Genomic DNA, 10397 nt, shown 5'->3' on the forward strand with positions numbered 1-10397 from the left:
GAGCCCGCTTCTTATTCCGTAGCCCCAGTGTATACCTGACGCTGGGAGGAGCCTCCCCGCCCTCCGCCCGCGTTTGTGCTCTCCCCCTTGCTCCGAGACGCCAAGGAGGATCTTGCACGGAGGGGAGCCGTCCTCCAGGCACGGATCTTCCTGATTCAACCACAGCACTTTGAAACACAGATTGACAGGAGCACTTGGAGATGAAGGGATTTTATTCTTGCCGTCCAGCTGCAGGTTATGAAAAGATCCTACCAAAAGCCATCAGCTGTCTTTAAAGTTTAAGGACTTACTTCACAAAGTTGTATTTCACATTCCTTCAGATAGGGAAATGGGGGATAGGTGATGTGTTTTATCCATCATTTACTGTGCAAACAGAGTATCAGAATGGAGAATGTTTGTCTCTATTAAGTGTACAATATTTGCCCTAAGTGTTTTTTGCTTTTCAGTGAGGAAGTATCTATTACTTGTTTAAGCATACACACAGACTGACTCTCCAAACAGTTCCATCTGTTTCCAGCAGAAGCCATGAGTTTAGGTAATTATGCTGCAAGGGAAGACTCAGGTTTTCATGACACAAATGAATAGTAGCATTTGCCAGTAACATCCTCTGTGAACTGATTATTCTCCTTCCTCTTCTCAGAAAGGAGGATGTAAGAAAGACTACAGAGACCTTGCTTTCTTACCTTAATAAAAGTTATCCTGAAGCACTATGGGTTTGTAAGAAGAGTATAGAGAAAGCAAATGAACAGATGGAGGTCATGTTGAAGTGACAGAATGAGTTTGGCCACTAAAATACCAACAGCAAAAGGTGTAACCTGTGCAGCAATATAAGGCATAACCATGGCATGCTGTCTGGTGTGGGAACCAAATTTTAAAAACATCAATGGTTTCACTTAAATAACCTTTTAGTAAGATTATCAGAAGTATTATTTCTTCTGGAAAGTTACAGCTGTCTATATCTGTTAATCCTTGTGACTCTTTCTATTATATGTATTACAGTTGTGTAAATGGATATTTAATGTAATGTTAGTTAATTTCTTAGAAGGTACAGGAAATTCTGTTGATGATGCTTTCCTCCACACTGTGTTAAATTCATCTACACTCCCCCTGAGGTAGCCTTACTGTCAACTTGGAAATTTTCACAACTGCTGGTATTTTCTACTATGGTGAGTGCACAATATCTTTTCTGTATTCATCTCCCTGCAAACAGTCTGAATCATTCCTTTTGTTGTTGTTGTTGTTGTTTGTTTGTTTGTTTTGTTTTGTTTTTTTTCCCTTGGAGGTATCTGATCCATGTTTTTTTAGCCCTGTAAGCCAGAATATGAGCTGTGGTACTTTCACTTTTTTGTTTGGAAATGGGCTTATATGTGAGCAATCAATATGACTCTTTAAATATGCTAGTGTAAGTTAACATCTTTAACATCAATTTAACCAAAACACCAAAAGATGAATCTCTTTGCATGAATATTAACAGAAGAAAATTTTATAAGCTTCTATTGACATAAACTTCACTTGCAGCTTCCACTAGGAGAGGTGAGAACCCTTGGATTTTGTTGCTTTACAGCTACACTCCCACTGCTGTTCTCCAGAAGAATTTCTTCTACCCTGGTACTTTACATGTCCTGTAGACCAAAAGATGGAATTCCAAAGGTGACAGAATTAGGATCATATTCAGTGAGAATTTATGTTACTGGCTTTCAACAGCATTTGATTTTATCTAGTCTGTATTTGCAGAACTCTGAACAGCAAGGAAATAAGCTTTTGAGACTGTGAGTGTCTCCAGCTCAAAGGAAACAGAAAGTTAGATTATGCTTCTAATGTCATTCAGCGGAAGTCTGTGTAAAGGCAAGAGAATATACTCAAACAACATGAATATAATTTCCTGCAGAGGCAAAAAAGAGAGGGAAATGCTCCACAGACCCTGACATAAAACAGCCAGAATTCAGATCCTCACATGCAGATTGTTCATCATTCTCTTTTCAAACAAAAGAAAAAATATAATCTCTTGGGCTGATACTTCAGGTTATAGTCTACAGACAATTTCATCTTCCTGTTGTGACACAAAACTTGGCATGAGAGCAAAGGAGAGTAAAGGTACAGGGGTGCCTGCTTGGTAGGAAAGAAACTGCACAAGCTGAAATCAAGCAGTGCAGAGGGAGCCTATCTGGGACTGTGATACCATAGGGCAGGGACTGTGACAGCTGGGAAATGTGGGAGGCAAATTTGCCTCATCAGTAATTCCCAGATGTAGGGATGCCAACTTCTCACATCTCACAAATACTCTCTACTGAGACCTGCTTCTAGCACAAAAAGGGTCTCCCTTCACACAAAGGTACTCAGTAATCCCAGTGCTATTTTCAGACTTGCACATCACAAAAATTTTACAAGTCCAACAAAGTTCCAAGCATATCTACCACCAAAACTGCCTACAGTAAGTAGCCTCTTTTCAAAATGCAGGCTTGCAAATGGAATGAGTGAACTGTGCAGCTGTATTCAGATACAGCTGGAAGTAATCATCAATCACACTTTAAAAAACAGAAACAAAACACACACACACACACACAAAAAAAAAAAAAAAAAAAAAAAAAGCCACAACAACACAAGACAACAAAGAAGCAACAGCTATTATTTAAAACACTGAGCATGAGAGATCAAACTTCAGTGAAAGGTTTATAGTATCACCCATTACACCAGCAGATGCAGTTGGAAAAAGTGGACCTGCAGCAAAGAGTGATTTCTCCTAGACTGCTGGATGTCTAATAGCTTTAAGTAGTCATGTCTTCTTTATTGTTACTTGAATTCAGCCCTTCTTAATTTGAGCTTGTTTTGGCAGAGACTTCCATTATCTTCCAGCTTCTTGAGTCAGAGGCTTTACTTAAAAAGCTAGAGGCTAGCATTTGAAGTTCAGAAATAGATTACTAAGCTTTTTTCCAGGTTTCAAAACAGATAATGGTTTAATAGTGCTGCTATATGGGCAGCAGGAATGGTGTTCAAGCAGTGACTGGGAAAAGTAACCAGAAAAAGGAAAAAGGAGAGGATGGAGGTAAGGGGTCTCTCTCTGGATATGAAACACACTGTGATGGGAAACCTTGAAAAGGTTCAGCTTCTAAGGCCAGACCTCAAACTCTAAGTCAAGGCATCTAAACATCAAACACCTATTACTCTTTTACTGGTAAAATAATACTGAATGTTAATCATCTCATAGGCAATGCTGTAGTTTCCCTGGGAGAAATGGATGTGGGAAATACTCTGAAAAGAATTTTCATGGACTTGCATAGAGAATGTTAGAAATGTCATGATCTAGCAAACTGGGTATGTTGGAAAGAGAAATGCTGAATTCAACTGTGGCTGCCCAGAGACAAGCTCTAAGCACCACCTAATTAATAGAAAAAAATGTCAGATATGTGCCATACAGCCCTTTATTCCTTCTGAGACACCAGATAACAGAAGTAGCTATACTCTTCTACCACATCCAAGCTGTGTCTGTCAGCAGTACTCTGTTCAGGTAACACAGGACTACAAGTAGGAGCAGTGTATGGCTCCCAGGCCTGGCAAGGTTGTGACAGTTACAAATATGAAAACTTCTCTTCATTAAGGCTATATGACTGGAAATGGTGACTGTAGAAAAGAAAGCTATAGAGAGATTCTTCGTGCTTATTTCTTAACTTTGCAAAATACACCTTTTAAATTACATAGATTTTTGATTAATTAAAAAAAATGTGATGAAGAATTTTAATATATGACGCACATCTCCCACACTGAGTGTTATGGCTGAGGCCTGCATAAACCCAGGCTTTTTTTTTTTTTTATCCTTCTCATCCATTGCATCCTGGCAAGTTCTATATGAGTCATATTCTCTTATCCACTTCTCTGTGTGCTAAACATACACCAGTCAGGAGGAAACAAGGAAGCTACCTGTGCCATGAGCCTGCTGCTCTAGCTGAAGGTGAAGCAACTTCCATCTCTGGTAAGAATTGCAGTGGAGCACCAACCTCTGGCTAGCAGAGTCCTCCATTGGTGCTAAGCTTTTGTGAGGAACCCTGCAAACTGAAACTGACAGAAGAAACTATTTCCCAACATTTATGCATTCAAATTCTTCTTTGACAGACAAAATCTTAACAGCACCAATTTATTTTCATCAGAGATAAGGAATCTTTCACTGTGACTACTATCTAGTAATTACACTGTGTGCTGTTACATTCAAATTCACTAATAAAGCAGTGAACTGAGTGCTTAGTGTTGAAGTGACAGTTCATCCCTGTACAGCAGAACTCTAGGCAATAGAGTATTTTTAAGCAAGCATTTTGTTCCTATTTATTTAACTGTGTTTATTCAGTAGAACTTACGTTCATTAAAAGGTTAAATGACACATTAAGTTTCAGTCTTGAGCTAAGAGACAAGCTGAAGTCTCAGCTGGGAACAAGTCTGATATCGTCTTCTGCCTTATTTCTGTGTTAATAGACAACCAACAGACAGCTGCTCCTGCAAATTCAAAACAAATAATGATTTTCTGTCAAGCAAGTCCCAAACAACTGCTGGAGCTGCCTTAGCAGACTGCATTCAGACTTGCAATGCCAGCTTATTCTACTCCCATCTCAAATAATCTTCTTAATGTGGTGTTACAAAACACATATGACAAAAGAAAACACATTGTTTGCAGTTGCTCCTAGTGGGATAATGAGCTTCCTGTGTTTAAGTTCATAGGATATTTGAACCACTTCTGAGAAACCAACAACTTCATTACAGACTCATTCATTATTACATTCAGTGGGGACTGAGCACAGACATCTGTGATGTTTGTATCAGGATTAATTCACAGCCCCTCCAAAATTCATTTTTTATTTCAGTTCAGCTGTATTCCTTAGCTGTTCCCAGAATTACAGCATAGCGTTGCCAGCTAACTCTTCTTTTACTGTCTTTATTACAGTGCAGATATCCAAGCTCCCATATTGCTTCTGTGGTCACACAGAATTATTTGATTTTCTTATATCAGGTGACCCAGTCAGGTAAGTAGTTATTTTATCTCCAGCTAACAACAGAAAGCTATACAGTAGCATTTGTACAGTGCAGTTTTCAGGTTTTTGCCAAGAATGTGTCCTTAATTATTGCTGCTAATATAATGAAATCAAGTGCTCTTTGACAAAATGTTGTGATTACTGTAGGTTCGTGTTCATCAATTAGTGTGAAAATAATGGCTACTACATAGAAAGCATAATAAGAAGCATTGAAAGAGCCATTGAGGCAAAGAAACTAGTAATTCTCCTATTACATTTTTTAAACGTTAAGAAGTCATAAGGAATGCCAACACAAATATTATTTGAAGTACATTCAAAAGTAGGTTTTCAACAACTGACATTTTAGAGGAATCAAATGATTAAAATATTACTGATATTACAAATACATCCAGCATGATGAGTTAGTTTAGTAACCTTATAGTAATGTGGGAACAATAAACATTGCTTTGGATATTAAGCTCTACTTGTATTCTGAACAGAAAATAAATAATTAAAATGTACAGAAGTTGCCGCATGTTTTTAAATGTGAAGGTTCATCGTATATCCTAAGAAGTACAGTATTTTTATTGCAGATCACATACCACTGTGAGATACATTTCAGATGTGACTCAGATTAGAGGAAGGGTAATCTTCTCAATTATAACCAGTTCAAACCTGTAACTCTTAGTTCATTCAAGACATACAATTCTCAGTGCTTTACACACCTAGTGAAGCATCAGATCATATTTATATTAAAAAAAATAGAAATGCAGTGTTATACTACTAATACAATACCTCTTACAATTCTCCGAGAGATAAGAAGACTTTTAATTAACTGTTTGACAAAGGAGGTGTAGTAAATAGCACAGTCACCGAAGCATTTTTCACCACCTTCATAATGTAGCACTCAGCTACTCCAGTAGATACAGGGCAGATTCCCCTTACAAATTACGTCTTGATGACTTACAACAGTTTTTTTTCTTAATAACACAGTTGTTATAGTCATTGTGGTATATTTTACTGACACAGCAGCCAAATCTACATGTGAAAGGAAGCCCTTCTCCCATCTCTTCCTGTTTCCTGCCTGTGTTTCCCTGTGTATGAGCATACATTGAGGAAGGGGCAGTACTTTTTATTACAGGAGCTTGAAGTCATGCTGAAACCAGCTGTGGAGTATGTTCCGTCATGAATCTGGAGGCAAAAGAGCAAGAGCTTCCCTTCAGATTTGGTGGCTGAACAGCACTCATTCCTGCTACTGTGCATCAGTAACTGAGTACTGAGCTGCTGCTTCTCTTCTTCCAGCTTCCTATCTCCACTCTTCTAACAAAACTCTCACTAGATCCAAACTAACAGGTGGAGGTTTGTTTCCATGCTTCATTGTGTGGCTGTGACCATCAGCAGAGCTTGAAAATGGCAGGAGCTCTACTGGAGTTCTTCAACTGTATGCTGACAAATTGCTAATAACAATTACTGCTATTAGGTTATTTGTGATAACATTCTAGTGGAATTTATTTGTCTTCATTATATTGCTGTTATTTATTTGAATACAGAATCTTGGACCAACAGCTTCCAAGTCTGGCTATATCCCTCCTTTCTATGGGACTTAATGAAAATTATTTTTAACTTATTTTATAAACTCCAGATGCTGCAAATTGAACCCGTTATCATCATAGCTGGGGCAGGGAAGTAGCAGAGCCAGGGAACCCCGAAAGCCAGTGCATGACTACTGGCACCTCGTGAGTGGGCCCGCAAGTCCTCCCAGCCAGGGAAGAAAGGCTTAGCAGGCCAGGGCAGGGCAGCAGGGCAAGTGTAGGAAAGCTCACAGCACTGCTAACAGTGTTTTCTAAGGGTTACAAAGAGCCAGGGTCTGCACAGGGACAAAAGGCCAAGCAAGCTGGGACACAGAGCTCCCACAGCCCTTGATCCTCACTGGGTACTTGCCCTCACTCCCAAGCAGTAGAGCTTCCCAAGTCAGATGTTTCACCCAGAGAGACAGGCCTGGGTGCTAGAAAGATCCCTTTTGAGAAGCTGACATTTAATTTGCAAGAACAAGTGTCTTCTGGTTCATGGTGGCTTGGTGGTTGTTATTTTGCTATCATATAAATGGATACAGTAGAAAAACGAATAGACTTTCTCCTGAAACATTCAGTTTTGTCTGGTACTGCTGCAACAGCAGTGTTCCAATAAAGGTAATGAAACTGACAGATTAACTGATAAAGGCTAGATATGTTACTGCTTATAGAAAATGCGTAGCAATAGTAACATGTTCTAAGACACTGTTTTGTTAGAGTGTTACTGCTGCCTTCACTGGCAAACTCTTTCCTTTTCAGAGAGGATAAGATAATATTTTGGATGATGATGAAGAGCAAGTGGGCCTCCAACAGTCATTTTGTTCTATTTTGTTTTCATGTAGCCCTGTAATATGCAGCTCAGGCCTCCAGCAGTAATTGGCAAGTAATTCTGTTCTTTGGATCAGTTCTCATGTTTTTCGTCAGCGTTTTGGGCTTTGCTGTTTATGGAAATGAGGTCTTCCATTTCGGATATGAGTCAGATTAGAGGGAAGGTAATCTCAGTTACAACCAGTTCAAACCTGTAACTCCTCAGGTAATTCTCTTGTGATTGTAACAATTCAACATTAAGACAATAAACTGCAAACATTAAATGTAATTGTTTGGTATAAGAAGTACTGGCTGATTGGGCTAATTATCACATAGCTTTTTCATGAATATTTGCCTTTTAATGATCTTTCATTTGTGACTGAATATGGAGTTGTGCTTTCAGTCCTTCATAACAACAATCCTCACCTTTCAGAAGGCAACTGAGCTTTTCAAATTAAATGGTACCCATGTTTTCCACCTTTACTATGCCACATTTATGCATTTAATATGTGTTAAAAATAGGCTTGCAAAATACTCCAACATATGCCCATTTTAGCTGACCCAGCGCAGTTGTAAATGACCTGACAACCATATGCCTCTGCTACATTTTAGGTATGCTAGGCATTCCAACTGGTGATTGTACTGGTGCATACATCTCCTGTCCTCTATGCAGTGTCACAGAAGAGAACCACATTTGCAATTACCACTGTAGAGTAGTTACATGACAATTATTCCTCACCTAAACCTCTTCATTAAATGAATAATCTTTGTTTCCAGGTATAGATCAAAGGTTAATAAGGTTCAGACAGTAACATGTATTAATGGCCTGCTGCTTTGTCTTATAGAGGAATGTCTTTGTGATAGGGTGATTATTTATATACATATTTTTATTGACAACTTGGTAGAACACGTTACTTTTTTAAACAGATGCAATTGGATGTGCTAGTCTCTAATTCTTAAGATTATTGGCCTTCCAGGAAAAGCTATTACAAATTATTTCCATGTTTTGTGGCCTCAAAATTAATCAGTGATGGATGCTCTCTGAATATCAGGAAGTGTTCAAGCATTTGTGCCAAGAAGTACCACTGCTGCATTGTGGTGACAACACATTCATTGATATTACCCTAGTAACACAGTACTCTAGTGCACAAGAAGCTTAGAAGTGTGGAAAAAAAAGAAAATCTATTAAAACAAACAAACAAACAAATTTTTTTGTGTCCAGTAATGCCTAGACTTCAGTTAGTTTTGTTTGTGTATGAATGCAGAACTGGACCCATAGAATTTTCTGCTGTGTCGCATCTGAGAAGCAACTGCTCTGTCTAAAGCTGATAGAGTAGTAATTAAAATGAAATCACAGAATCACAGAATCACAGAATTATAGGGGTTGGAAGGGACCTCTAGAGATCATCGAGTCCAACCCCCCTGCCAAAGCAGGCTCCCTACACCACGTCGCACAGGTAGGCATCCAGGTGGGTCTTGAATATCTCCAGAGAAGGAGACTCCACCACCTCCCTGGGCAGCCTGTTCCAGTGCTCCGTCACCCTCACTGTAAAGTTCTTGCGCACATTCGTGCGGAACTTCCTATGCTGAAGTTTCAGCCCATTTCCCCTAGTCCTGTCCCCACGCACTACTGAAAACAGACCAGCCTCGCCACTATGGCTCCCACACTTCAGGTATTTATAAACCTGGATCAAGTCCCCTCTCAGCCTTCTTTTCTCAAGGCTAAACAGACCCAGTTTGCTTAGCCTTTCTTCATAGTGGAGATGCTCCAGGCCCTTCACCATCTTTGTGGCCCTTCGCTGTTTTAAACTTAGAAGTAATTTTAGTCCTTGTGTTAAAGTGAGGTCATAGAGTTTAAAAAAAAAAAAAAAAAACAAACAAAAAACAAAAAACAACAACAACAACAAAAAAAACAGATTCCAGAAATGGAAAGAAATGACGAGGTAGTTTCCTATATACAATATAGACAAATTACCATAAAAATGATCAGCTGTTTTTCATTTGCTTTTTGAATACCTTATATTTCATGAGGAGAGAAGAAAAAAAGAAATTGAAAAGGTTTCCTCCTTTTCTGTGTTCTGCATTTTTCCTGGCTGAGTTAAGAAATATTTTTTCAGGATCTCAATAAGCCACGAGACTTAGATGCAGAATCACAGGCTGGTTGAGGTCAAAAGAGAATTCTTAGTCTATATGGTCCAAACCCTGCTCAAGCATGGCTACCCAGAGCAGGTTGCCCAGGACCATGTCCAGGCAGATTTTGAAGATCGCCAAGGAGTAGTCCTTGTTATGTGACTGGAATTGCATGATTTAAATGTCTGTTGCAACACTGACAACCAAGTGGGCCCCAAATAGATGTGTGATTTCTTCTGAATTCGTTGATCAAGATGAAGACAAATTTCAGTACATTCACTGTATTAGAGAATTGATGTTATTTTTTTCCTTTGGAAATAAGTTATATGTTGCCTAAAATATATATCCAGCCAACACCACCAGATTTGTGCAATAATAAAAATAAATAACAAATAAATATCAAATAAATTATCAAATAAGTTATTGGATATTTGCAAGCATTTCAAGTGGAATAAGAATCCCTATTCTAACTTCTGTTTGTATAATATGATGTGCTTTAGCTAATACAGGCTTAATTTTTTTGTTGGATAAATCGGTATTCATCTGGAGTTATTCTTTGCGACTTAAACTTGTAATCTCAGGTAAAAAGATTTTTTTACTTATAAACAGAAGACCGTATTTATTGCTACTAAAAAGAAGAGTTTATTTCTATGTGGTAGGTACAGTGGTGACCAATTGTACTCAAATTATGTTTAATCAGACGTTCACACAAAATTAAAATAACTTTATCACAACCTTGTCAGTATATTTCCAGTGCTTGTTACACTTCTGCTGCTGATTTCAAAACACTTTAGAAAGGCTAGAAGTGTGCCAGAGCCCCCAGCCCATCAGGGACTTTCCCATTAAATCCAGGAGCACTGCAGAGCCACATCTGTCATGGGAATGCCTGGGGACC

Source organism: Excalfactoria chinensis, chromosome 3 (genome assembly GCF_039878825.1).
Source record: "Excalfactoria chinensis isolate bCotChi1 chromosome 3, bCotChi1.hap2, whole genome shotgun sequence".
Classification (NCBI taxonomy): Eukaryota; Metazoa; Chordata; class Aves; order Galliformes; family Phasianidae; genus Excalfactoria; species Excalfactoria chinensis.